The sequence below is a fragment of the Schistocerca gregaria genome, chromosome 5 (assembly GCF_023897955.1).
Source record: "Schistocerca gregaria isolate iqSchGreg1 chromosome 5, iqSchGreg1.2, whole genome shotgun sequence".
Classification (NCBI taxonomy): domain Eukaryota; kingdom Metazoa; phylum Arthropoda; class Insecta; order Orthoptera; family Acrididae; genus Schistocerca; species Schistocerca gregaria.
This window is the reverse complement of record NC_064924.1, coordinates 609,787,712-609,815,685: the sequence shown is the minus strand read 5'-3', so window position 1 is coordinate 609,815,685 and position 27,974 is coordinate 609,787,712. Positions and strand designations below refer to the sequence as shown.

Genomic DNA, 27,974 nt, shown 5'->3' with positions numbered 1-27,974 from the left:
CCACGATGTCATCTGACAAGACATGTCATGAGGAACAGTATGGCGATCGAAAAGAGACTGTGCGCTGTTAGTGAAACTATTGTATGTGGGCGGCAGCAATTACCGTTCTGAACTGAGAGAAGCCTCATGATCTGTAGCAACGTTCTGAATTTGCTCTTTTGTTTCCAGCACGGATCGAGGTTGATGACATATAGCCGAACAATATTTTATGGAGAGATGAGGCACATTTTGCCCTAGAAGGTGCAGTGAATACTCACATCTGCCGACTTTGGGGTTCTGTTAAAACGCATGTTGTACAAGTAGAGCCATTGCACTAGACGAATGTGACTGTGTGGTTTGAATCCAAGCGCCATTATTCTCGGTCCATTCTTCCTGGAAGAGAATACACCCAGAGGGCCTGTCAGGTACCCCGTGACGTCTGCATGTTATCGGGACCTCCCTGCTTTGGAAGAGCGCAACTGTGTGGAAACCATTGTTTTCATGCAAGATGGGTCAAACATGTCACCCGTCAAGTGAACGGTCTGTTCAGCGCAACCTTCCACGAACATGTTATCTCCAGAAAATTTCCAGATACATGGCTGCAAAATCACTTGACCTGAATTTATGAGACGTTTGGCTCTGGGGACACCAGTTAAAAGAATGCGTTTACCAGGGACACGTTCGGTCCCTACCTGATCAGAAGGTCACTATACAGGAACACGTTGTACAGATTCCACCAGAATTGCTGCGAGCAACTGTTTATCACGTCGTTTTACGGATGCAGCATCTCCTCGATGTCTCCGGTGCTCACACCGAACAAATTGTGTAAACGGCGGTTAATATTAAAATCAACATGATGCCTTTCTCACTGTTGGACCTCTTCTGCCCTAGTCCTGTTTCTAATCCCTCATGCATCTAAATATTTCTATGCGTTAAATTTTAAATGCGAACATTTTAGGTTAGCTTGTACCGTGACTGTTAATGACATTAAATGAAACAACAAGTTAATTGTTACCAGTCACCGTTTTTATTTAATTCCACGAAGCGTTTCAAAGGTTTATACCTCAATCGTCAGGTGGATTTCCATTAGTTAGTATGACATTTGTGTGTGTGTTGTGTTACGATTTTTTGGAGGAACTTGTGGCCTTGCCTAGTGAAGAAACAGGACACTATTCCAGAACATGGTTTTGGATTTCTTCTGACAAAAAATTAAACTGATTTCAAATGGCAAACATAACGTTTGGACTTTGATTTCTTCTACAAAGGCCAGACAGGAAGATCATTTGAGATCAGTTTCAAGGAACACATGACAGCTCTCAAAAACAGAATATACCACACATCAGCAATAGCCACCCACTTGCATGAAACAAAACACCATGTTAACAACAAAAGTATTAGCATCCTACACATCCAATCAAAAGGCAGAAAACTAGACATCCTTGAAACACTCCAAATATGCAAACACCAAACAAAACAACCGGAATCCATCTTAAATGACAAAAATGACAATATTTACAATAGTATCATCTCTGTTTTCACAACTGCCTATATTCTTAAAAATGCACACACACACACGTGCACACAACTTAATATTTACCATAAATATTGACAGCCGGCAAGAGTACAAGAGATTGACTTCATTTACAGATAATTCATCACACCAGCAGCCTGTACCCCTTGTCAGCTTGAAACTATATGAACATCAACTACTGGCACAAATAGTATATCTGTCTGCATTTTTATAGCATTAACCAATGTATTACCCCAACCATCAAGAAGCTAATATATGTAACATGTAAAGTTGAGACCCTTGCCATGTAAATAATTGCTCTCATACAATCACTCTTTCCACCCCCCCCCCCCCCTCTCTCTCTCTCTCTCTCTCTCTCTCTCTCTCTCTCTCTCTCTCTCTCTTCCTCTCCTTCTGCCTCCATCCTCTCACATCTGTATATAAATCCCAATCAATTTTACTGCTGTAGCCAATATGATTATTGTACTTGAAGTCTGTAAAATTTCACCTCACTGTTATTAACAAGTATGAGGTTTAATCCATTTTAACATTCCATCTGATTGTAGAAACGAGTGCGAATGTTAAACTGTTTTAACTTGTCAAAATCGGATTTATATGCCACCTGAAGTACACATACATATATTCGACACCTCAAAACAAACACCTCCAAATCCTTTAAATAATTATTCTGCAGTAATGTTGTTACGATGTATATTCTTTGCACTTTGCGATTAAGTCCTCTCTTCTGCTATGCGAATCTTGCACCCAGCAGATTCCATACGCCATATTTGGTTACAAATGTGACAGTATACATGTGATGTGTTACGACAGCGAAAGGAACCTGTGACTACTGGAGGTACTCTATTTTCCTTATTTTATGTTTACCATTATACAACAGTTTAATTTTTTTTAAAAGAAATCCAAAACCATGTTCTGAAATAGTGTCTTGTTTCTCCACTAGGCAGTACCATAAGTTCCTCAAAAAAATCGTAACACAACACACACACACACACACACACACACACACACACACACACACACACACACACACACACACACACAAATGTCATAGTAACTAACGTAAATCCACCCGCTGATGGAGGTTGAAACCTTTGAAACGCGTCGGGGAAATAAATAAAACCGTGACTGGTAACAGTAAACTTAATGTTTCATTTAATTAATTTATATGTGTGTTTGTTGCATTTACAGTGACAGCTTTGCACCAGGTGACCAAAATCCGAACTACACTAGAGTACAAAATTAATGCAACTAATCGCCATTTCCCTCCTCTGTCTAATTCACGATATAGTCATACAAATTTTACGATCGTGTTCGGAACGGAAGATGGCATTCCGGTCAACAGACAACCACGCTAGCAATGACGCCAAGGCACCTATCAAACGGGTAGTGTTGGCGGGGTAGTTTCACATCCACAATCGCTGTTTACGCAGTCACAGACGGTGCAGTATGGCGCGAAAAAATTCCTGCCAGACTCTCTGTGGTGGAGGCCACAGAAAGAATGGAAGCAGGACAGTCGCAAACTCATGTGGGTCGATGGCTTATTGTGAACCATTCTGTTGTTTCTCGGATGTGGCAACAACTTGTAGAGACCGAAACTGTATCCCAAAGACCAGGGAAAGGTCGACCACGTGCGGAATCATAAAGAGAGGACCGTTATGTGCCAGCAAGGGTAGGGCAGTAACACCTTAGTACTGCATGACAACGCGCATCTAACATTGCAGCACCCAATGGACGTACTGTACCGTGGCAAACGGTGCACGGAAGGCTTAGGCAGAGGAGCTTTACTGTCGGAGACCTGCTGTATGCGGACCTCTGACGCCTCTTCACAGAAGGGAACGTCTAAAGTGATGTCAAAATGCCACCTGGATGGTCCAACCGTGGGCCAACGTTCTTTTCGTAGATGAGTCCCGATTTAGTCTGCACAGTAATTCTCGGTGCACTCGCATCTGGAGGTAACGTGAAAACCGATTTCTGGACCCAGTCACTGAGGAAAGAGACTGTTATCGAGCAGGATCCCTAATAGCGTGGGCAGTTCTTATGTTGACCGCTGTAATACATCTTTAAGGAATTTTTACGGTGTATCGGCAAGGTTTACTGCTGCCAGGTATTGTGACGAGATTTTGTGACCTCATCTGCAGTTGTTGCAAGGTGCTGTGGGTCCCGACCTCATAGAGCACGGGTGGCTGATGTTTTCCACCTGGAAACGGTAGATATTACACGCATAGCATGGCCTGTTCGCTCTCCCGATTTGAATCACTTAGAGCATGGCTGGGATGCACTAGAAAGACAAACTACATCACATCAGCATCCACGAATGACTCTCTAAGACTTACGAGCAGCTCTGCTAGAAGAATGGCCGCTATTGCCTCAGCAGGAGATTGATGCCATCATTCACAGCACGTACCGTCATCCCAGAGCTGGTTACATCCCATACTGAACACATTAACCAGTTTTCGGAATGTGTGTGTGAGTCCATTAAGTCGGAAAAATCTAACAACATTTCTCTCTATCGCTATGATGCATGTTGCAGTTGTTTCCTTTTTGTTTTCTTTACATTGTTTTTACTTTACTGTCAACTGTTCATTCTATTGTGTGGAAAAACAAAAGCAACCTTGCCAAATTTCCGTTTCTTGCTTTAATTTTAAACTCCAGTGTTTCTGTTCAGAGTAGATCGGTTCCGTATTAATGCATTAGCATAACTATCAAGTTTTACTACCATACGGTGGTTACAGACCACAATGGACCTCTGTGAGTGGTTCCACTTTAATTATAACCTCACCCTATATCTGCTGGCCGGAGTGGCAGAGCGGTTCTAGGCACTACAGTTTGGAACCGCGCAACCGCTACGATCACAGGTTCGAATCCTGCCTCGGGCATGGATGTGTGTGATGTCCTTAGGTTAGTTAGGTTTAAGTAGTTCTAAGTTCTAGGGGACTGATGACCTCAGAAGTTAAGTCCCACAGTGCTCAGAGCCATTTGAACCAATACCGTATATCAATGCAGACTGTCAAGGTTATAAGGAATGGTGCAAAACGCCTTGTAACGCGGCGAAGGAGGAGTAGTTGTCAGAAGATCCTAATTGCCAGGCCCCACAGTGGAGCGTCATCCCTTATTGATAAAAATCTGTTTAAATACGAATGGAATTGGTGCTGTCAGCCAGTGTAGATCCCTCTTTACCAGCTTCCGAGCGAACAGGAAACTGCATGTTATGGACCCATGTAGTCCGGTACATCGCCAAAGGTGCAGATAAAGCTGCACGTCTCAGTGAAACAAACAAACTAGACGTCCGCTCACTTTCAGGAGAGTTGTAGTGTGGTCCGAGGAGTTGCGATTTTCCCTCATTTCAAATGCTACGAGACGTCTAGTGACCACCGAAGCGTTTTACAGGCAAGGTGTACAAGGAGCAGTTCATTCTAGAAGTGATTATGTGATGTTTTGGGGCTATTTTCTGTATCATGACATAGTCTCATTCTCTCTCATTACCTAACCATTCTCGGTGACCCTGTACTATCCTTTATTATGCATCTCCATAGTATACTGTGAACACTGCTGTCTTCCAAGATGACAACAGCCGTGTTCACTGGACTGCACGCAACATGACAAGATCCGTTGGCAGAACGGGCTTCCCGCGGTTAGTGCCGCACCGGATAAATGTTTGTATTTTCGTCCTCTAATGTACTAGAATAGCAGCAGAACTTTGCTTTTTGTTGTGGCACGGCGTAGGAAATCTGTGAGGACAGATTCACTTAGCAAGAAAAGAGGAAGACAAGAAACATTCCCTTTTTTTGGCTTGAGATAACTATTGGGAGACGGTAACCGGGAAAAAAGGTTAATAGGTTCGAACAAACTGTTATTCGATTCAGAGCAGAAAACGTTGTTGTAAAGTGCATGGCCGAAGGCTTTCAACCAAGCTGCTAGCTTCACATTAAGTGTAAACGAATTAACAGTTATGGAAATTCCCTGTCTACTATTACAAGCGTTTGGTTCGTGTAACTGAAAAACAACTGTAGAACATTTTTTTAAATAATTAGTGTAACTGTGTCTATCACTTAATGGTCATTTTCAGAGCTATTAATAAAAGTAAAGCACTAAAAATGCTTATTTAAGAACGTGACGTGGATTTAAAATATTTAAAAATTGTTAAGTTATACCTGATTAATCATATGGAAATATTCATTTCTCCAATTATACAGTTGTGACTCTAAACATTTAAATTTGTCGCCACTGATTCTAATGATCGCCTGCATCACAATTATTTTTCTGTAAATCCGAACTACTTACGTCAAGTGAACCAGGTACAAAAGGTATAACGGAATTCTTTTTTTTATGTCTAATTGAATTATATTTATTGCCCTTCGTCATACATGCGATCCTCTCAGTTGGTAAGTTTTGCAATTGTTACGTGTTGCTAAATGGAACTTCAAACGCCCTGAAAGCAGAAAACTAGGTTTTTTTTTTATTTTTTCACAAATGCTCAAACAGCAATGCCTCTATACTAAAATGTTAAAATTAATTGTTTGAATCAAATTATTTACATGTGAATGACTTTCAGTCATTTCACATAACGTAGCAAATTCGTTGCCGTATCAGTAATTAAGTTCATTAATATGATATGAAATAAACTGCATTTAAAATGCTGCGTAAAATTTCATTTATGAGTGAACGAATGATTACACAGAAATTAATTACAGTTCTTACAGTGTTGTTACAAATTACGTAGTTGCAAACCACACTGTTACAATTTCAGATACTAACGTCCTGTAACGCTTCCATCCGTTTGTTTTCCATGACTATTAACAAAGTATCCTTGTGTTAATTTGTGCTATCTTAGGGATGGATCCATCCCTAGATCATACTGTGTTCTTATAGATAGGAAACAAATTCTGTTTTTTAATTAACGTCGGCCAAGCGTCCTCAGAAAACGCAGTTACTAGATTTAAAGTTTCTTCGGTACAGCTAGCGTCTCCGCTTTTGTCACACATTCAGGATCGTACGAGTTTCTAATGCCAATGACTACCCTTCGAAGGGACTATCGTTGTGAATATTTGAAGTTTAAAGAGGGAAATTACTAAGATGAGAATCTAAGTAGGCATCGCATTCTGCAACCCAGGAAAATTATCGCCGCGTTACAGGACCCTGTGTTATTCTGCTGTTATAAGCGCTCAGATATTTTGACCAGATTCACAAGATTACCTCTGCTGTGTTCGCATGAGGTCCCTAAGACAGGCCACACAATACACAGTAAATAAATAGAGGTGTGGTTTGCGCTAAGTTTTCGTCGTGAATAATTTTAAGGTTTATACCTCTCGATTTAAGACACCGACTTTCTTCCTATGGACAAAATAACTATACTGTCGCCCTGGAAAGAACCTTCGAAGAGTACATTAGCATCATTGCACGTATGGACTTGGATTGGATACTAAGGAGATAACAACGCTAAAAACCAATGTCCAGCCTTCAGAATAAGTCCCATAAATGTGTGCCTTAATAAACCAAATTTGGCATACACGAAATCCATTCTAGAAACATCCCCCAGGCTGTGGCCATGTCTCCGCAATATCCTTTCTTCCAGAAGTGCTAGTTCTGCAAGATTCGCAGGAAAGCTTATGTGAAGTTTGGAAGGTAGGAGACGAGGTACTGGCGGAGAACGGGGCGTGAGTCGTGCTTGGGTAGCTCAGTTGGTAGAGCACTTGCCCACGAAAGGCAAAGGTCCCGAGTTCGAGTCTCGGTCCGGCGCACAGTTTTAATTTGCAAGGAAGTTTCATATCAGCGCACACTCCGCTGTAGAGTGAAAATTTCATTCAAGTATTCATTCTTTGCCAACGCCTGAAAACGTAGCACAGCAGTGGAAGGACCCCAGTTTATGGCATCTGCAAGTTCTAGAGTACAATGACATGCATCATTGTGGATTCATGAGTTTAAACAATCTTCATCAAACCCGGAAATTGTTGCTGAACCCGGAGCGTCCCTGATGTCAAAACTATCGGCCTTAAAACGATAAAACCATCTTCATCCTGTGCTCTGTCCACTGGCTTTATCTCCGTACAGGGCGCAAATGTTTCTGCCTGTCTCCGCTACTGTCACCGCTCTTCTGAACTCAAAACATAAGAATATGGCGGAAATGTTCCGATTTCTCCACTTGGCGCTCCATTTTCTAGCATTCACGGCTCAACCTACTATCTCCAAATTACAAAGTCACAACATGAAAACTCAATTAGCAACAGTGAGCCACAAATAAAAACCAACAATCGCTAGATGAATCGATAGCAACCCGAATACAAATATGCTAATCAATACCGCTACGAACTTACACACAAACCTAATGGGATGTGAAACCCCTACTTCATACTTGCAGTGCTTTATGTTAAATATGTATGAAGGATATATCAAATCTGTTCTCTTTTCTCTAGCATTCCCCTGTTCTCCTACATCAATAAGTTTTTATTTAGAAATTGAAACCCCTAGTAGACGAGAAGAAGCCGAGGTCACCAGAAGCGAGGAAACAGAGAATTGGCAGGTGTGGTTAATTTTCCTGCTAACAGAGAGTCTGCTGTGTCGTCCGAACAAAACCCAGCCAGGGCAAAAGCACCACAGGCGCAAAGATGCGAGCTGGTGTCAGTGCCGTAGAGACTCGCAACTTGCGCGAGTTCCGCCAGCCCCGTGAGCGGTGCGGAGGATGAAGGTACTGACTTCGCCTCGGCCGATTTCCGACCGCGTGCAATGCTCCAATGACAGGACGACAACAGGCAGAAGTCTACTCCTTAGAAAGCAGCTATCGCCTACTTGGTTATAGGTCATCGTCCAGGACTGATTTATACAGGAAACGTCTTTTAGTGAACGGACAGTTTTTGTAAATTGCAGTTGCATGTATTGTGAAGTTTACCTGTGATTATTTGCACTTAGCCACTGAGAGCATTTTTTGTTTATATTGCAAGCAGTGTTACAAAACTAATAATCCAACAAGTCATAAAGATAAGTAGATCTTTTACTCGTTTGTGTGACTTTGTTACTAATTTCTTGGAGTGTTGTAGAACCTTCGTTCTCCTACCCTGGGGCATAGCTGTGTAACAGTGGCAGGGAGAAATTATCTTGACGATGTACTGCACCAGAAGCCGTTTCACGAACCCACAAGCCGGGCTGTGTGCCCGAGCGGTTCTAGGCGCTTCAGTCCGCGCCTGCTACGGTTGCTGATTCGAATCCTGCCTCGGGCAAGACCCATAGTGCTTAGAGGCATTTGAACCATTTGAACGAACCCACAAGCTCGGCCTACCATAATAGTGACAACTCGGCCTCCACAGCAGTAGCGGTGAGGTCTTTACAAAGCTGGCGACGAGGGCTTACAAAGTTCACTAAATCAGTTCCACATCACATTTCATCCAATTTCAATAAAACAGTTACGAACACCCACTGTATCAGAGGGAGTCCCAGAGGTTAAAAACTGTTGGACAAGACAAGAGTTTGGAACGCATCACACAAATAACTGAGGATGTAGCGAGTCACTGCTAACGTGAGATGAAGAAGCAGGCACGGAGAGCAATTCACGACGGGCAACATCAAACCAGTCAGAACAGCGGTGAGTCAAAAAGGCTGAAAAATTTACGAATATCATTAATGCACCAAAATACAGGACGATTCTATAGTCACTATACATTTCAGTGGTATAGTACCGGAATATTTGTTTCTTGCTGGTAATATCACAGAATGCTAACCAAAGAAGAACGAATCGCTGTTGTTTCTGCCCGTGTTCGTGGAATGATTTATGAACAGGTGCGGACAAACTTTGCCCGTCGATTCCGGAAAACAGGCACACCAAGCTTGCTATCAAGGCGCTCGTTAATAAATTCCAGCATACTGGTAGTGTTGCAGATAAAGAACGTCCAGGGAGGCCGACCATAACGCCAAACACCGTGCAAAGTTGGCAGGTTGCGATCACACTTAGCCCTTCCGCATCTACCAGGAGACTTCGTAGGGAGCTTGGTATTCCTCAAACCACTGTATAGAGAGTTCATCGTAATAAGATGCACAAACGTGCATACCATATCCAGGTTGTACATAAGGTTGAAGCGGAGGACTACGCAGCCAGACAAGCTATGTGTTATGACCTTCTACAAGCTGTGGTAAATGATAATTTGATGCAAAATGTCTTGTTCAGTGATCAAGCTACATTTCATACCTGTGGACATGTGAACAGACACAACTGCAGGATCTGGGCAGACGAACAACCAGGTGTGGTGCAGGAGTGGCAACGGGACAGCAAAAGTGAACGTGTGGTTAGGGATAACGAGGTCAACAGCGTACGGGCCCTTCTTCTTCGCAGAACACTCCGTTACTGGAACCACATACCTAGATATATGGGAACAGTTTTTGGAGCCACAGTTGATATCTGGTGGGATTATGGATACTGTTGTTTTTCAACAGGATGGTGCAATACCCCATTTTGCCCTCGTTGTTCGGAATTATCTGAATCTAGCATTTCCCGGCAGATGGATTGGTCGTGCCTCTCCAAGGATGTGGGCACCCCGCTCTCCTGACTTGACACCCTTAGCCTTTTTTTCATGGGGGTTCATCAAGTCTAAGGCATACCAGGTGAAGACACGCAGCACTGAACACTTAACATAGATGATTCGAGCTGCAGCTGGTGAGTTGACACCTGGTATGCTTGGGCAGGTTTTTCAGTCTACAGTGGAGCGCTGTGTGTGGTGGGAGGGGGGGGGGGGGGGGATGGTTGCCTAGACATGCAAGATGATCACACTGAAATGTACTGAAATTATGTCCTATTGTAACGTAAGTTGCAATGCCATTACATATTGGCTAATAAAATTTGTTTAAGCACAAAATGTGTAAGTAGGCTGTTTAGGTTTTTATGTTGGTAACGCCATGTAGCGCTCTATAGAAGAATCACTGACTGTGCTATGTGCAGTCTTTGGCTGGTTAGCATTGTTGGAATTTGCTATTGTAGTGTTGGGCAGTTGGCTGTGAACAGCGCGTTGTGGTCTTCGCAGTTGGAGGTGAGCCGCCAGCTGTGGTGGATGTGGGGAGAGAGATGGCGGAGTTTTGAGAGCGGATGATATATATATATATATATATATATATATATATATATATATATATATATATATATATATATATATGACATTTGAACACTATAAAGGTATGTTCTCTATCAAAATCTTTCATTTGCTAACTATGCCTATCAGGAGTTAGTCCATTCAGTAGTTAGAATCTTTTATTTAGCTCGCAGTATTGACGCTCGCTGTATTGCAGTAGTTTGAGTAACGAAGATTTTTGTGAGGTAAGTGATTCATGAAAAGTATAGGTTATTGTTACTCAGGGCCATTCTTTTGTAGGGATTATTAAAAGTCAGATTGCGTTGCGCTAAAAATATTGTGTGTCAGTTTAGTGTTGATGAGAATAGGTAAAGAGCGAAATGTCTGAGTACGTTCAGTTCTGATAAGCTGATTGAAAATTAAATAATGTAACAGCTTTATAAGCACAGTCATTTATAATTTTCCTATGGGGATGTTTCAAATGTATAGTGACTTTAGAATCACCCTGTATATTCGAAGTGGAACATTAAAGCAGGTGATCTGTGTATGCTATCGCACCTGTTCAGGACACCAAGCCGCTACACAATAAAAGGAGAATGAGAGACAGAGGCTTGTGTGTTGACGGAAGCAGGATCGCCACCCACACGCTTTAGGCCAGCTCCCTGCAGCCCTGAGGTGCAGAGGCGTGATGGCGCGGCGGCCGGCGCTAACTCGGCTTTCGATTCATCGCTGTCGGCGCCAGCTGCGGCTCCATTGCTCACGGCGACACTCGACCTGCTCCGCTCCTCTCCGGCGATCGATCCCGAGAGGAACCCCTCACCCCCTCCTCTTCTCTCTCGCAAGCCCCCTTATCTGTGGCGCCGCGGAACGGGCTGATCCGACGGGGGTGTGGAGTCGCGTGTAGCTGACACACGGCCAGCCAGCAGTCAGCACGAGGACGATTCCAGGCAGGAAATTGGGCGCCGTCTTTTAGCGGGCCGCGGCCGTTACCCCCGACCGCGGGTGCTGCTGCGCCTCCTGTTGTTTGACACCGGATACCACGGCAAATAACCAGCATTACTCTCTGAAATACCTCGCACTTTAGCGAGCGTTACTCCTGTCTGCTGCTACATTTCTCCTTGAAGGAAATTTTGCCTCTGTGGCATCTCCCTTCATTGAATGGGTATATCATGCTGGCTGCTGTGGTACCGTTTTACTTGTATGAAAGATATGGACGTTTTCCTTTTTCCACTGTGTCGGTCCTAGATTTTACGAGTGGTGATCGGGCCACTGTAAGTTGGCTGTAGATTGAATTTTGTGCTGTGTTCGAGTTTTCTGTCGTGCAACGTAGTCTAGACAATGTGGTATGTCGCAATGACGACACGTTGTCATCCCCAGTGTCTCCTCTCCTAAACAAGACGATGGGGGCTGATGCATTCCTCTAACAAAGAGGACCACATTTCCACTGTTCGTCTTTGCTGTGCTCATATCTTCGACAACTTTGGAGAGGCCACTAGAAAGAAGAATGTGATTTTTTATTGCTCCTTCTGTTGGATTGCTGCCTAACCACACACAGTGAGGTCGCCACATATTCGAAAATAACGACACAAACATATATTTAATAATTTGGTTCCTAATCAAATGACATAGAATTGTGCAGAATACAATGTTATCGCACCCATAAGAAAGTCCCAAAACGTATTACAAACGCTAAGATGAAAAAAAGTAGCTCATAGCAGGCCACGATCCTCCTTTCTTCGTCTCTGCAGTCCACATCTTTATCCATTACACTACGGCATGTTTTATACGCATATTGAAAAATATGGTTGTACATTGACGTATACATTGAGACTGTTAAATAATTTTAGTGAATTTTGCCGAGCGGGATTAGCCGAGCGGTCTGTGGCGCTGCAGTCATGGACTGTGCTGCTGGTCCCGGCGGAGGTTCGAGTCCTCCCTCGGGCATGGGTGTGTATGTCTGCCCTTAGGATAATTTAGGTTAAGTAGTGTGTAAGCTTAGGGACTGATAACCTTAGCAGTTAAGTCCCATAAGATTTCACACACATTTGAACATTTGTTTAGTGTATTTTAGAACACAAACTTTGATGTTAGTATTATTGTACGAACAACTGCCCGGATAGCAGAGAGCGTTAAAGTTCACTCTCCTGAGACACAGGGAAGCATACAGGGCCCCGATCCAGTCTACCTCACGAGCTAACGATGAGTGCTGGGGCGTTAGCCAGCCTGGATGTGGTTCTAAGGTGATTTTCCACAACCAACTAGATGAATACGGAATACAGAAAACTTGTCACTCTACATCATGAGATATACGCTACACGCCGACAGATGGAGTGTATGGATTCCTTCCCGGCGGGGAGTGTAGCAGTCAGGCAGGGCATCCAACCACCAAATGCGACTACCACTGCCAAAATCTCTATATAACAGTGCCGACCCAGTATAGAAACGGGAAAACGTCAGAGAAAAGAAAGGAAAAAGCAACGGAAGTCATGTAATAAAAGTGAACCACATCACTCCACTTCATTACGATGTTTGAGCATCGCAGGGAAAACATTTCTAGCAGATTTTTTCATTGCTACTGGGAGAAGTACTTTGATGGTTTGCGTACATTAGTTTTCAGTGGATCTCCTTTCTTCCTCATGCGTAGCGTCTCTCTTCATTATCCTCATTCCTCGCAGCGGCAGCTGATATCCACAAGAGTTCGGACGCAGTGTGCATTCACACAGAAAGTATCATTCTTGGACGTCAAGGTGTAAATATATATTAATACTTATAATTGTACACTGTTTTTGTATTGGCCAGTTATTATGGGGACTTGCTTGTGCCAAATTAAAGGTGTATGTCAGTGCTGCCTGTCTTGCTTGTATATTAGATGTCTCACACAATATTGTCAGACAACATCAGCTACGCCATTACACAACCAGTCGATAAAACCATGTACGTAGGGTACGTAGGGTAAATGATGTGTTTATGGACGATTGTTCTTGTTGTTGTACTCTTCAGTCCTGAGACTGGTTTGACGCAGCTCTCCGTGCTACTCTATCCTGTGCAAGCTTCTTCATCTCCCAGTACCTACTACATCCCAGATCCTTCTGAATCTGCTTAGTGTATTCATCTCTGGACTCCCTCTACGATTTTTACCCTCCACGCTGGCCTCCAATTCTAAATTGGTGATCCCTTGATGCCTCAGAACATGTCCTACCAACCGATCCCTTCTTCTAGTCACGTTTTGCCACAAACTCCCCTTCTCCCCAATTCTATTCAATACTTCCTCATTAGCTATGTGATCTACCCATCTAATCTTCAGCATTCTTATGCAGCACCACATTTCGAAAGCTTCTATTCTCTTCTTCTCCAAACTATTTATCGTCCATGTTTCACTTTCACACATGGCTACACTCCACACAAATACTTTCAGAAACTACTTCCTGACACTTGTATCTATACTCGATGTTAACAAAAGTTAACAAATTTCTCTTCTTCAGAAATGCTTTCCATGCCATTGCCCGTCTACATTTTATATCCTCTCCACTTCGACCATCATCAGTTATTTTGCTCCACAAATAGTAAAACTCGTTTACTACATTAAGTGTCTCATGTCCTACTCTAACTCCTTCAGCATCACCTGACTTAATTCGACTGCATTCCATTATCCTCGTTTTGCTTTTGTTGTTCTTCATCTTACATCCTCCCTTCAAGACACTGTCCATTCCGTTCAACTGCTCCTCCAAGTCCTTTCCTGTCACTGACAGAATCACAATGTCATCGAGAAAACCTCAACGTTTTTATTTGTTCTCCATGGATTTTAATACCTACTCCGAATTTTTCTTTTGTTTCCTTTACTGCTTGCTCAATATACAGATTGAATAACATCGGGGAGAGGCTACAACCCTGTCTCACTCCCTTCCCAGCCACTGCTTCCCATTCATGCCTGCCATCTGGTTTCTGTATAAATGGTAAATAGCCTTTCGCTCCCTGTATTTTACCCAGCCACATTGATAATTTGAAAGAGAGTATTCCAGTCAGCTTTGTCAAAAGCTTTCTCCAAGTCTACAAATGCTGGAAATGTAGGTTTGCCTTTCTCTGACTAAACCATAGGTTGTACAGAGTTTCAGGGAGAGCATAAGGAAACAATTGACAGGAATGGGGGAAAGAAATACAGTAGAAGAACAATGGGTACTTCTAAGGGTTGAAGTAGTGAAGGCAGCAGAGGATCAAGTAGGTAAAAAGACGAGGGCTAGTAGAAATCCTTGTGTAACAGAAGAAATGTTGAATTTTATTAATGAAAGGAGAAAATATAAAAATGCAGTAAATGAAGCAGGCAAAAAGGAATACAAACATCTCAAAAATGAGATCGACAGGAAGTGCAAAGTGGTTAAGCAGGGATGGCTAGAGGACAAATGTAAGGATGTAGAGGCTTATCTCACTAGGGGTAAGATAGATACTGCCTACAGGAAAATTAAAGAGACCTCTGGAGAAAAGAGAACTACTTGTATGAATATGAAGAGCTCAGATGGAAACCCAGTTCTAAGCAAAGGAGGGAAAGCAGAAATATGGAAGGAGTATATAGAGGGTCTATACAAGGGCGATGTACTTGAGGAAAATATTATGGAAATGGAAGAGGATGTAGATGAAGATGAAATGGGAGATACAATACTGCGTGAGAGTTTGACAGAGCACTGAGAGACCTGAGTGGAAACAAGGCCCCAGGAGTAGACAACATTCCATTGGAACTACTGACGATCTTGGGAGAGCCAGTCCTGACAAAACTCTACCACCTGGTGAGCAACAGGTATGAGAAAGGGGAAATACCCTCAGACTTCAAGAAGAATATAATAATTCCAATCCCAAAGAAAGCAGACGTTGACAAATGTGAAAATTACCGAAATATCAGTTAAATATATCATGGCTGCAAAATACTAACGCGAATTCTTTACAGACGAATGGAAAAACTGGTAGAAGCCGACCTCGGGGAAGATCAGTTTGGATTCCGCAGAAATGTTAGAACACGTGTGGCAATACTGACCCTGACTTATCTTAGAATATAGATTAAGGAAAGGCAAACCTACATTTCTAGCATTTGTAGACTTGGAGAAAGCTTTTGACAATGCTGACTGAATACTCTGTCTCAAATTATCAATGTGGCTGGGTAAAGGATATAAGCAGTAAAGGATACAAAAGAAACATTTGGTGTAGGTATTAAAGTCCATGGAAAAGAAATGAAAACGTTGAGGTTCGTCGATGACATTGTAATTCTGCCAGAGACAGCAAAGGACTTGGAAGAGCAGTTGAACGGAATGGACAGCGTCTTGAAAGGAGGATATAAGACGAACATCAACGAAAGCTAAACGAGGATAATGGAATGTAGTCGAATTAAGTCGGGTGATTCTGAGGGAATTATAGTAGGAAATGAGACACTTAAGTAGTAAAAGAATTTTGATATTTGGGGAGCAAAATAACTGATGATTGCAAAAGTAGAGAGGATATAAAATGTAGACGGGCAATGGCAAGGAAATCATTTCTGAAGAAGAGAAATTTGTTAACTTTTGTTAACATCGAGTATAGATATAAGTGTCAGGAAATCGTTTCTGAAAGCATTTGTATGGAGTTTAGCCATGTATGGAAGTGAAACATGGACGATAACTAGTTGGGACTAGAAGAGAATAGAAGCTTTCGAATTGTGGTGCTACAGAAGAATGCTAAAGATTAGATGGGTCGATCACATAACTAATGAGGAGGTATTGAACAGAACTGGGGAGAATCGGGTTTCGTGGCACAATTTGACTACAAGAAGGGACCGGTTGGTAGGACATGTTCTTAGGCATCAAGGGATCACAAATTTAGCATTGGAGGGCAGCGTGGAGGGTAAAAATCGTAGAGGGAGCCCAGAGATGGATACACTAAGCAGATTCAGAAGGATGTAGGTTGCCGTAAGTACTGGGAGATGAAGCAGCTTGCACAGGATAGAGTAGCATGGAGAGCTGCATCAAACCAGTCTCAGGACTGAAGACAACAACAACAAACAAAAAGATTCTTCCAAAGAATCTGAGTCTGTTGTCTGCTATTCCGCTGTCTGTTTTATATGGTCATTCCACTTAAGACCGTTTTAGACAGTTACGCCTGGATATTTTACAGCAGACGCTGTCTCCAGCTGTTTATCATCAACAACAGCGGCTATTTCTGCTTTTATTAGAAAACATTAAGATCTGGATGATTACCAAACGTTGTGACTTCAATAGCAAACACAAATTCTTCTTACCCATGTCGGTTGCGTTGGCAACCAACTTAAATGATCATCGTCTTTTGACAAAACAAGATAAAGGGCAACAATATAGTCCAATCTCATATTAATTCGCTATATGAGCTGTAATTAGTTCAATGTGTGTAGTAACTTCATCATTACGAGAACGATTAGCTGTAAATGGGCACGAACCAACTCACTCTCTTTGTCGATTCGCACCTCCGCCTTCATTGTACTTCATACACCGTTGGAATATAAAAATGTGGATGTTGTTATCATCAGTTATGGATTGCCTTCATGCATTGCTGTTCTGTAGTATTGTGCTTATGCTATGTTACAAGGTATAAATAAACAAGCGTAATCGTGCCAACAATGCTCTGACTATAATAAACGCTTTATCGAATTCGGTGAGGGGTGCTGAGGTGGTTGTATACAGAAAAGTATCGTCGCTGAATGAATGGAGGTACTGCTTATCGAATTGTTCAGTATTTTCTCTAGGTTCCTCCATGACAGTTGATATTGATAGATACTAGGCAATGTCCAAAACACTTAGACAGAACCCAGTAGTGTCCTAGGAGTAGTGGTACACCTGAACCCTTTCCCATTTTAACTATCTCCTTTTAGGGACAGTATTACACGATGAATCAGTAGTTATGAAGAGGAATAAAATACGCAAATATTTTGGCATGGTGCTAATAAAGTGCGATGCATTTACGAAAGGATCGACGCGCAAGTCACTCAAGCTACTTACTCCAATGCACTGCAGCAGTCTTTACCTCGTCAACCTCACAGCAGTCATCACATAACTTGAGACACACGGTACTGGGATCGTAACAGCTCTCGTTACATGACATTAAAGTGTTGCCGAGATAATTAGGAAACGTAAATGGCAGTCCTCGGAATAAAAACACAACTTCGTTTCCTCCAGTTCCTGTAGAGGAAATTTAAAGTGTTGACTGTCTCCACTGTATACGTTGTATATGGTAGTGGCAAGTTCATATGGGACCAAGCTGCTGAGGACATCGGTCCCTAGGCTTAGACACTACTTAATGTATCTTAAACTAACTTACGACAAGGATAAAACACACACACACACACACACACACACACACACACACACACACACACACACACACACCAGTCTGAGGGATGGCTCAAACCTCGAACGGGGGAGCCGATCGAACCGTGGCAAGGCGCCCAGGACCACGCGGCTACCCAGGGCGGCTACGTTGCATATGGATCATGCAAATGGTATAAGAGCTACGAGGGCATATACTGAGGGACATTGCGATATTATAAAGTAGTAGTAGAAACAGTAACTCTTCATGGACTTGATATCATGGTAATTTGTGGCAATGTGCTTGCAAAATTCACTGAAAAAAAAGAAAAATTCTTGGAAAAATTTTAGGTTCAAAATGCGAAAATGGAATCTGGATGAAAAAGAAATCACAGGATGTCTATCAAGGTACGTAACAAATCACAGATACCACCAGGAAATGGCGATTGCCATATGAAGTATAGACAATAACAAGCTCACAAAGAAATGTCTAAACTTGTTGCGGAGCAGCTCTTTTCTCAGGTGCACTAATAAATTTTAGAAGCTACTCTTCGAACAGACGATAGTAGAACCGAGTCAGACTCACACCATGTGTCACTATCATGAACTAGAGACAATACTGCAAAAGTGGGGTAACACCCGTAACGCTTTGCCACAGTTAGGTTTAAGTAGTTCTACGTTCTAGGGGAGTGATGACCTCAGAAGTTGAGTCCCATAGTGCTCAGAGCCCTTTGAATCAATAACATACAACACCCGAGCTCTGCCGCTCTAAGGTGTCGTAGAGCCATAGAAAAGAGCACAAAAGGTCTAGTACAAAAGCACCCAGAACGTCATTCTGCAGACGCTACAACAGAGAATAATAACAAACAACGCCGGCCGGAGTGGCCGAGCGGTTCTAGGCGTTACAGTTTGAAACCGCGCGACTGCTACGGTCGCAGGTTCGAATCCTGCCTCGGGCATGGATGTGTGTGCTGTCCTTAGGTTAGTTAGGTTTAAGTAGTTCTAAGTTCTAGGGGAGTGATGACCTCAGAAGTTGAGTCCCATAGTACTCAGAGCCATTTGAACCAATAACATACAACACCAGAGCTCCGCCGCTCCAAGGTGTCATAGAGCTGATGACAAATGTCGAGCACGGGAAAAACCGCCCCTAATTGAGACAGCACGGTGCGGACATCACCGCTGATGCCTTGGGTTAAACGAGGGCCAATGGCTGCCTAAGCTGCTGCAATGAAGTGATGTTTGGCTTTAAATATCTCTATTACAGTCACCTAGTCCTCAGCCTCTGATCATTCTCTCTGGATCAATGATGGAATGACAGTCATGCTAGTTAGATGTTGACTCTGTTGGCGAACTGTAATGGTCTGATGGCTACCTGTTTGAAGCGTCCAACTACGAGACTGCATCCTGCCGGCCGTGGTTGGACTTTATGACCTCATAATGGTGCTACAGATGGGTCACAACCGTGACTGATAAGAGATGCGAGCCAGCTCGGCCTTCTTCTGGGGAAGGACCACGCCGACTGATTGCAAGCTGCCACCTTCTGCTTGTTGGGTGGGCAGCTGATTGCCGCCTCAGAGGCAGTACGTGTACAGCCTTCCTGGCTGCGTGCTGTGTGTGCTGAGGGAGCCCTGGGCTTCCGACCTCACGACAACCGTCAACTGAAAGACGGCATGGGTACACACTTCGAGAGCACTGAGCACCATCGGGGCCTCCTCGCTGCCCCCCTCCCCCCTCCTGCACCACCGTCATCTCGTTACCAGGCACTGTGCCTGGCCTGTCTCAACACTACGTTAGCAGCCGTACTGCCGTGTCCAGCATTCCTGCATGACGCCTGAGAGAACACACCGTAAGTTTTCTGCACTCGTGAGAAGACAGTATTCACTGTGGTAATTACAGATAGTGATATTTAACTGACCGTTCGGGTATACGATAGGAACATGCACCAGCTCTCGGAGCGCAGCTTCCGACACTTGTAGTCTTACCGCCTGAGCTGTACGACCACGACATCCACTGACCTCCTGACCCGAGGGGTGACGTTAAAGACTAAAACAACTAGCTTCATGAAATGAATGAAGACATAATATAAATTGGCATTAGAGCGCTAGATGGCAAATACTGTGGCTGGACATAAGAACTTAAAAAGCACAGTGAAAGAATGAAATGGCAGTGAGAGCAAAGCAAGGGAAAAAAAACCTATATGACTTCAGACATGTTCCTTAGTTCAACTCAACCAATAAAACAGTAAATCGTTAATCTCATTTCAAAATATTAAACAAACGAGGGCTACATAATAAAACTCTGACACTGATTAAGGAAATGTTAACCGACACAAGCTCTAAAGTGTAATTCATGGAAGAAATTTCTGAACCATTTGATATAAAGCCTGAGGTTACATATGGATATGGACTCTCCCCATTACTGTCAACAGCGTTCTATGAAATGCAGCTACAGAATGGCGAGAGCCAAAGTTGAGTCAAAATATACATCGATCTATCTAGTCAGGTAGAAGTAATATTGGGGTAGATTGCCTCGTCTTTGGATATGATCTGCAACGTTTACTAGTGATATTACGAGATCTCAAAAACAAATTGAAATTCTTAATGAAGTCGCGGGAAAAGTAGGACTATAAATATCATTAACAAAACCAAATGTAAATGACATGCAACAAAACCACCAAAGTTATTCCTCACGAAATATGAAAAAAAGTTAATTCAAATACTTGAGGGAAATCATACAAGAAAACAAAAGGGTCTGGAAAAAGCTGCAAACGAAGTTCTCTGTCAAAACATGGCAACAACATTCAGATTAACACAAAATATTTATAATAAAAAATTACTTTCTAAATTCTGTAAACTTAAGCATTAGAAAGAAAGAAAGAAATATTATTAGGAAAATATTACACCCCAAAATTGTAGAAGAAGTAGCTTATAGGTCGAGAAGTACTAAGGAAATACAAGAAAACACCGACATACATGGCGACATGAAAAATGAGGACCTTAATTCTGTGAGCACGTTGAATTAATGACACACTAGATTGACAAAACAAATAGTTGAATTGTATGAAAACAGAAGGAAGGGCCAAACTGGGCAAATTAAATGGACCACTGCTATTAAGGAGGATCTTATAGTTGCCGGTATAACTCGGGCAGACGGTACAGATAAGGAAACATGCAGGCAAAAGATATTTGATTCAAAAGTTGGTCAGAGGGAAATTAGAAAACGGACTGGAAAACCGTGGTCTAATGAAAGACCGCGCGTCCGCTACGGTCGCAGGTTCGAATCCTGCCTCCGGCATAGATGAGTGTGATGTCCTTAGGTTAGTTAGGTTTAAGTAGTTCTAAGTTCTAGGGGACTGATGACCTCAGATGTTGAGTCCCATAGTGCTCAGAGCCATTTCAGTCTATTAAAAGAAAGAGACTTCAATCTGAAATTTGGACACAAAGGAAGGCAAACCATCAAAAGCGACACTGATGGAATGTACCTCGCGTGGTCCTATTGGACCCTTATGTGAATAATTATAATAATTAAATAAATAAAAAATAGTGACAATTAAATAATACGAAACTTACGACATACTGTTAGATGCTAATAAAAGGTACAGAGTATAAAAAATGGAACAACGAAAGTCACATTTTCGGAGAGGTTAGGCAGTACAATAGGAGACAAAAAGGGTGATCAGAAGGTAAAGCTTGGACGAGGTAACACTTTCGGCAAAAAAAAATCGAATCAAAGTTGTTTTTAGGTAGAGCATATTGTTTGGTTCGCCCTTCCATTATGCGATAACAATGGCCTCCAAATGAAGTTAAACTGCGAACGATAACAATGACATCATATATTCGTCAACGGATTACCATACAAAAATTCGCGCGGAGTGAGTAAAAATACAAAGGCAGTATTTCTTTCGGGCGGCCAGTCAATAACAGCGCGCTGTGGCCGGAAAAACACACAGTTGTGTCACGGATTTAAACAAACGCGGCGCGACGTGTTTGGCCGGCGGCAGCAGAGCGGCGGGCGTTTAGCGCGTGCCGTGTTCCGCGGTGCGGCGTGGCGGTCGGACATAAAGGTGTGATTTACGGGCGCGCCGGCCGATCGCAAAGCGTGACAGCGACACGGGCCGGTCGGCGTCGCGTTACCGGATAAACGCCGGAACACCAGCCTCACCATGACCGGCTCGCTAAGGCAATTACACTGTGTATGTCACAGAGAGAGGCGCCACACACAGTAGTTTGCGTGTGTCAACAACACTTCGCAAGGAAAACCCTTCCCGCCATTTACCTGGTGGGCGTCGGTCTAGTTCATTACAAAGAGCAAACTTTGTTTTTCCTCCACATTTTCAGAATGTGGAACTACTTTATCGAAAAGTTTCTTCTTCACAAGAAGAACGAACGACTGGACGATACCGTCCTCCTTAACTTCGGTGTAGGATCGGTAACACGCACTGTGAAGATCGTAGTGTTTTTGTGTGTGTATGTCTGTGGGACCGTGTGTGTGTCAAATATGCTTTTACAATCTGCGTATCCCCCCAAATCGCAAAAAGGAATGAAATGCTCCTTAGATATCTGCAATGAAAGAAAAACCAATGAAAGACAAACATTATTTTTTGTAGTTGTACAAATCGTTTCACTGTTCCTCAAATTAATCTTTTTTAACATGTATGTACTTCACATATGAAAAGAGGAATAGGAAGGAAAGTGAATGGGTGGGTGGGGAACTGGTGACTTCTAGTGCACAAGTCATTGTGGAAATTCAATGGCGCTGTGGAGATTTAGTGGCGAAAGTTGTGAACTTGTCCCGGACCGGGACTCGAATCCGTATTAACTACTTGTCTACATCTACATCTACATTTACATGGTTACTTTGTAGTTCACACTTAAGTGCCTGGCAGAGGGTTCATCGAACCATTTTCATACTACTTCTCTACCATTCCAGTCGCGTGGGAAAAAGGAACACCTTAATCTTTCCGTTCGAGCTCTCATTTCTCTTATTTTATTATAATGATCATTTCTCCCTACGTAGATGGGTGTCAAAAAAAAATTTTGTTCGCATTGGGAAGAGAAAGTTGGTGACCTTTGTGTCAGTGACTGCCACCAAAAGTCACGTATCATATTAGTGAAAAACTCACACCTATTGCGCGATAACACAAAACGAGCAGCCCTTCTTCGCACCTTTTCGATGTCCTCCTTCAATCCTATCTGGTAAGAATCCTATACCGCGCGGCAATATTCCAGCAGAGGACGGTCAAGTGTAATGTAGTCTGTCTCTTTAGTGGGTTTGTCGCATCTTATAACTGTTCTGCCAACAAAGCGCAGTCTTTGTTTCGCCTTCCCCACAATGTTGTCTATGTGGTCTTCCCAGTTTAAGTTGCTCGTAATTGTAATTCATAAATATTTAGTCGAATTGACAGCCCTTAGATGTGTGCGATTTATCGTATACCCAAAATTTATCGGATTTCTTTTAGTACCCATGTGGATGACCTCGCACTTTTCTTTGTTTAGTGCCAATTGCCACTTTTCGCACCATACGGAAATTCTCTCTAGATCATTTTATAATTGGAATTGATGATCTGATGATTTTACTGGACAGTGAATTACAGCATCATCTGCAAACAATCTAAGGGGGCTGCTCAGATTATCACCTAGATCATTTATGTAAATCAGGAACAGCAGAGGGCTATGACATGACCTTGCGGAATGCCAGATATCACTTCTACTTGATGTTTTACCGTCTACCACTACGAACTATGACCTCTCTAAGAGGAAATCACGAATCCAGTCACACAACTGAGACGATGCTCCATATGAGCGCAATTTGACATCAGTGATTGCCTTAACAGTTTCGGAAATAGCTGACCGACATAAATTTCCAACTTATCGCACCCTGAAATGTGGAGTCCCTTTTCCATTGACCCCCTACTCGCAAATAATTGACTCCCCTACGAGTTCGGACGATATTAATGCATCCGCACTGAAGCATATATCATGGAACCATTATCCTGTCTCTCTCTCTCTCTCTCTCTCTCTCTCTCTCTCTCTCTCTCACACACACACACACACACACACACACACACACACACATATATACGGACGTCTCCGACAGAACAGACACAAAGTCGTAAATATGTACACAAAAAGGTCTCCAATGTTCCACGTCGAACACAGGAAGAAGGTAGATCTGGGAACCATCGGTATAACAGTTGTGAATTGCCGTAGCTGTATTGAAAAAGTACCAGAAATCCAAGCGCTATGAGGCAGAACCTATGTTCAAATCGTTATAGGCTGAGAGAGATCGATAATGCCGGAGATGAGTTCAGCCGAAATTTTTACGAAGGATCTAACGGTGTTCAGAAAATATAGGCTAAACATATTGGCGGTGGCGTGTTTGTTGCTGTTAGGAGTAGATTATCTCGTAGCGAAACTAAAGTAAGATTGAGGTCATTGTTGGCAACCGGAATAGAATAATAGTTGGATCCTTTTACCGAGCTTACAACTCAGATGATACGATTGCTGAAAGGTTCAAAGTAAACTTGAGTTTAATTTCAAACATGTACCCGACTCACACAATTATAGTTGGTGGTGACTTTTGTTTACCATCAACATTTTGACGTCAGTACATGTTTAAATCCGGAGGTACGCATAAAGCATTATCTGAAATTGTGCTAAAAGCTCTGGAAATTATATCGAGCAGTTACTTCATGGGCCAATGCAAAAAGTAAATGATTGTGAAAACACACCTGATCTCTTAGCAACAAATAATCCTGAGCTAATAGTGAGCATCAAAACGGATACAAGGTTGTAATAGCGAGACTGAATACCATAACTCCCAAATGCTCCAAATATAAACGAAACATTTACGTATTCAAAAAAGCATATAACAATTCTCTTAAGAGAATTAACAATGCCGGCCGGCGTGGCCGAGCGGTTCTAGGCGCTACAGTCTGGAACTGCGCGACCGCTACGGTCGCAAGTTCAAATCCTGCCTCGGGCATGGAAGTGTGTGATGTCCTTAGGTTAGTTACGTTTAAGTAGTTTTAAGTTCTAGGGGACTGATGACGTCAGATGTTATGTTCCATAGTGCTCGAAGCCAATTAACAGTGCACCGATAAGTGGATAGCAGACGTAGCTTCAATTCAAAGAAATAGTATCGACAGCAATTGCGAAATTTATACCAAATAAATTAACAAACGACGGAACTGATCCCCCATGGTACACAAAATGATCAGAGCACTGTTGCAGAAGCAGCGAAAAAAGCATGTCAAATTTAAACGGCGAAGAAGTTGTTGGCACGCTGCTTCATCGACAAGTTTCAGGTAAACTGTGCTGGAGACGATCGGTAGATGTACACCGATAAGTTCCTGTGCATCGCCCTGCATTACTTCACGCAGGAACCGCTCTCCTTCGTATGCCTTGGGTCGTGCATACTGTGCATCGAACGTTACTTTAATCATGTCCTTTCTATAAGGTAGCACCATCGTCGTTCGAGGCGATCAGTTTACACTGCAGTACCACTACCCGCTGGCGGACCGCCGCACAGAGCCCCGCGCACGTCTGCTACACAACACGGCTGAGAGCCGACTGCCACTAGACAACGAGTAAAAACTTCCTGCGGACACTTCCACATCCTGCATGTTGCCGCATAATGCAGATGGCCAGACTTAGAATTCTGGGTGTCGTCAAACTTTTTGTGTTCTGGGGTCTGCATTACGTTACTTTATTTCACCACAATAACAAGCGACCGTGAGAGTTTTCAAGTGTCCAATGTAACCGCTTAAAGGAGATACAGTTTCCGAAGCCCTGGTGTGCTTGTCATTCCTACAATTAGCTGTAAACATAAGAAAACTGGTGAAAACCTGATTGATATTCTTCGTCAACACAGCACTAACAATAGATGTGAATAAGTATAATGCTGCCCTATGAATGGATTGATAATACAGAGTTTTACAAAAAGGTACGGCCAAACGTTCAGGAAACATTCCTCACACACAAATAAAGAAAAGGTGTTATGTGGACATGTGTCCGGAAACGCTTAATTTCGATGTTAGAGCTCGTTTTAGTTCCGTCAGTATGTTCTGTACTTCCTCGATTCACCGCCAGTTGGCCCAGTTGAAGGAAGGTAATGTTGACTTCGGTGCTTGTGTTGACATGCGACTCATTGCTCTACAGTACTAGCATCAACCACATCAGTACGTAGCATCAACAGGTTAGTGTTCATCCCGAACGTGGTTTTACAGTCAGTGCAATGTTTACAAATGCGGACTTGGCAGATGCCCATTTGATGTATGGATTAGCACGGTACGTTTGTATCTAAACCGATTGATCGGCGCCTTAGGGAGCACGGAACATTCCAGCCTATGACTCGCGACTAGGGAAGACCTAGAACGACGAGGACACCTGCAATGGACGAGGCAATTCTTCGTGCACTTGACGATAATCCTAATGTCAGCGACAGAGAAGTTGCTGCTGTACAAGGTAACGTTGACGACGTCATTGTGTGGAGAGTGCTACGGGAGAACCAGTTGTATCCGTACCATATACAGCGTGTGCAGGTACTATCAGCAGCTGATTGGCCTTCACGGGTACACTTCTGCGAATGGTTCATCCAACAATGTGTCAATTTTCATTTCAGCGCAAATGTTCTCTTTACGGATGAGGCTTCATTCCAACGTGATCAAATTGTAAATTTTCACAATCAACATGTGTGGGCTGACGAGAATCCGCACGCAATTGTGCAATCTCGTCATCAACACAGATTTTCAGTGAACGTTTGGGCAGGCATTGTTGGTGATGTATTGATTGGGCCCCATGTTCTTCCACCTACGCTCAATGGAGCTCGTTATCATGATTTCATACGTGATACTCTACCTGTGCTGCTAGAACATGTACCTTTACAAGTACGACACAACATGTGGTTCATGCACGATGGAGCTCCTGCACATTTCAGTCGAAGTGTTCGTACGCTTCTCAACAACAAATTCGGTGACCGATGGATTGGTAGAGGCGGACCAATTCCACGGCCTCCACGCTCTCCTGACCTCTACCCTCTTGATTTTCATTTATGGGGGCATTTGAAAGCTCTTGTCTACGCAATCCCAGTACCAAATGTAGAGACTCTTCGTGCTCATATTGTGGATGGCTGTGATACAATACGCCATTCTCCAGGGCTGCATCCCTGCATCAGGGATTCCATGCGACGGAGGGTGGATGCATGTATCCTGGCTAACGGAGGACATTTTGAACATGAAACAAAGTGTTTAAAGTCACGTTGGTACGTTCTGTTGCTGTGTGTTTTCATTCCATGATTAATGTGATTTGAAGAGAAGTAATAAAATGGGCTCTAACATGGAAAGTAAGCATTTCCGGACACATGTTAACATAACATATATTCTTTCTTTGTGTGTTAGGAATGTTTCCTGAAAGTTTGGGCGTGCCTTTTTGTAACATCCTGTATAAGGCAACTGTAACAGGTAACTAACAGCATGTAACTAATTTGGTACATACTGCATTAATATCATCATATACGGTAAATATACCAATATACGAAAGTTTACTTATCGTACGTATACTGTACAGTGAGAAGGTTACATGATCCAGATTGTGGATGATTTGGAGCTTTACAGTGTGCGAAATTTAGCTTTAACATTAGGAACTTCTCGCGGCAACTGTGGCTTTAATTTAGATGGATGTAGAGTGAAAACTAGCTTCTAAGAGGGATACTGGTACTTCATTCCATGCCAGTTCAGAGGTACGCCAGAGTTCGTCACCCGTAGGATCCGGCGAGCGGTGGCATGCAGGTCTCTCGCCAGCGCTGGAGAATCTGCTCCTGATCAAAATGCGAACATTTGTTATATCGAGGTAGAGCAGTACAGCATTGGCAATCTCAGGTCTTGCGTTATTTTGCTGAAAGATAATGTCTCTCATACCTCCAAGATAGTGCTTAGCAGCTGACCTTAAAACTTCACAATTTAAACGGTGCCGTACAGATAACTCACTGCCCATACCAGAAATGGGTACGTTGTGCACTCACTGGCGCTGCATACAATCAGTATAGGATGACGAATGCAGTCAGGAAGCTTTCTTTCTTTTAGAAGCCCCCAGACGCGGACATGTATATCCATCGCGCTGCTGT

The 27,974-nt window shown here is 42.9% G+C and overlaps 1 protein-coding gene and 1 non-coding gene across 2 annotated transcripts in view; one reads left to right on the top strand and one right to left on the bottom strand.

Annotated features, from left to right (window-relative positions):
• Positions 1-27,974, bottom strand: part of LOC126272589 (pikachurin-like) — an 887,807-nt gene that overhangs the window by 85,241 nt on the left and 774,592 nt on the right. The gene's annotated exons all lie outside the window — the stretch shown is intronic.
• Trnas-cga (transfer RNA serine (anticodon CGA)) lies at positions 7,174-7,248 on the top strand. The gene has a single exon. It is a non-coding gene; the product is annotated as a tRNA-Ser (tRNA).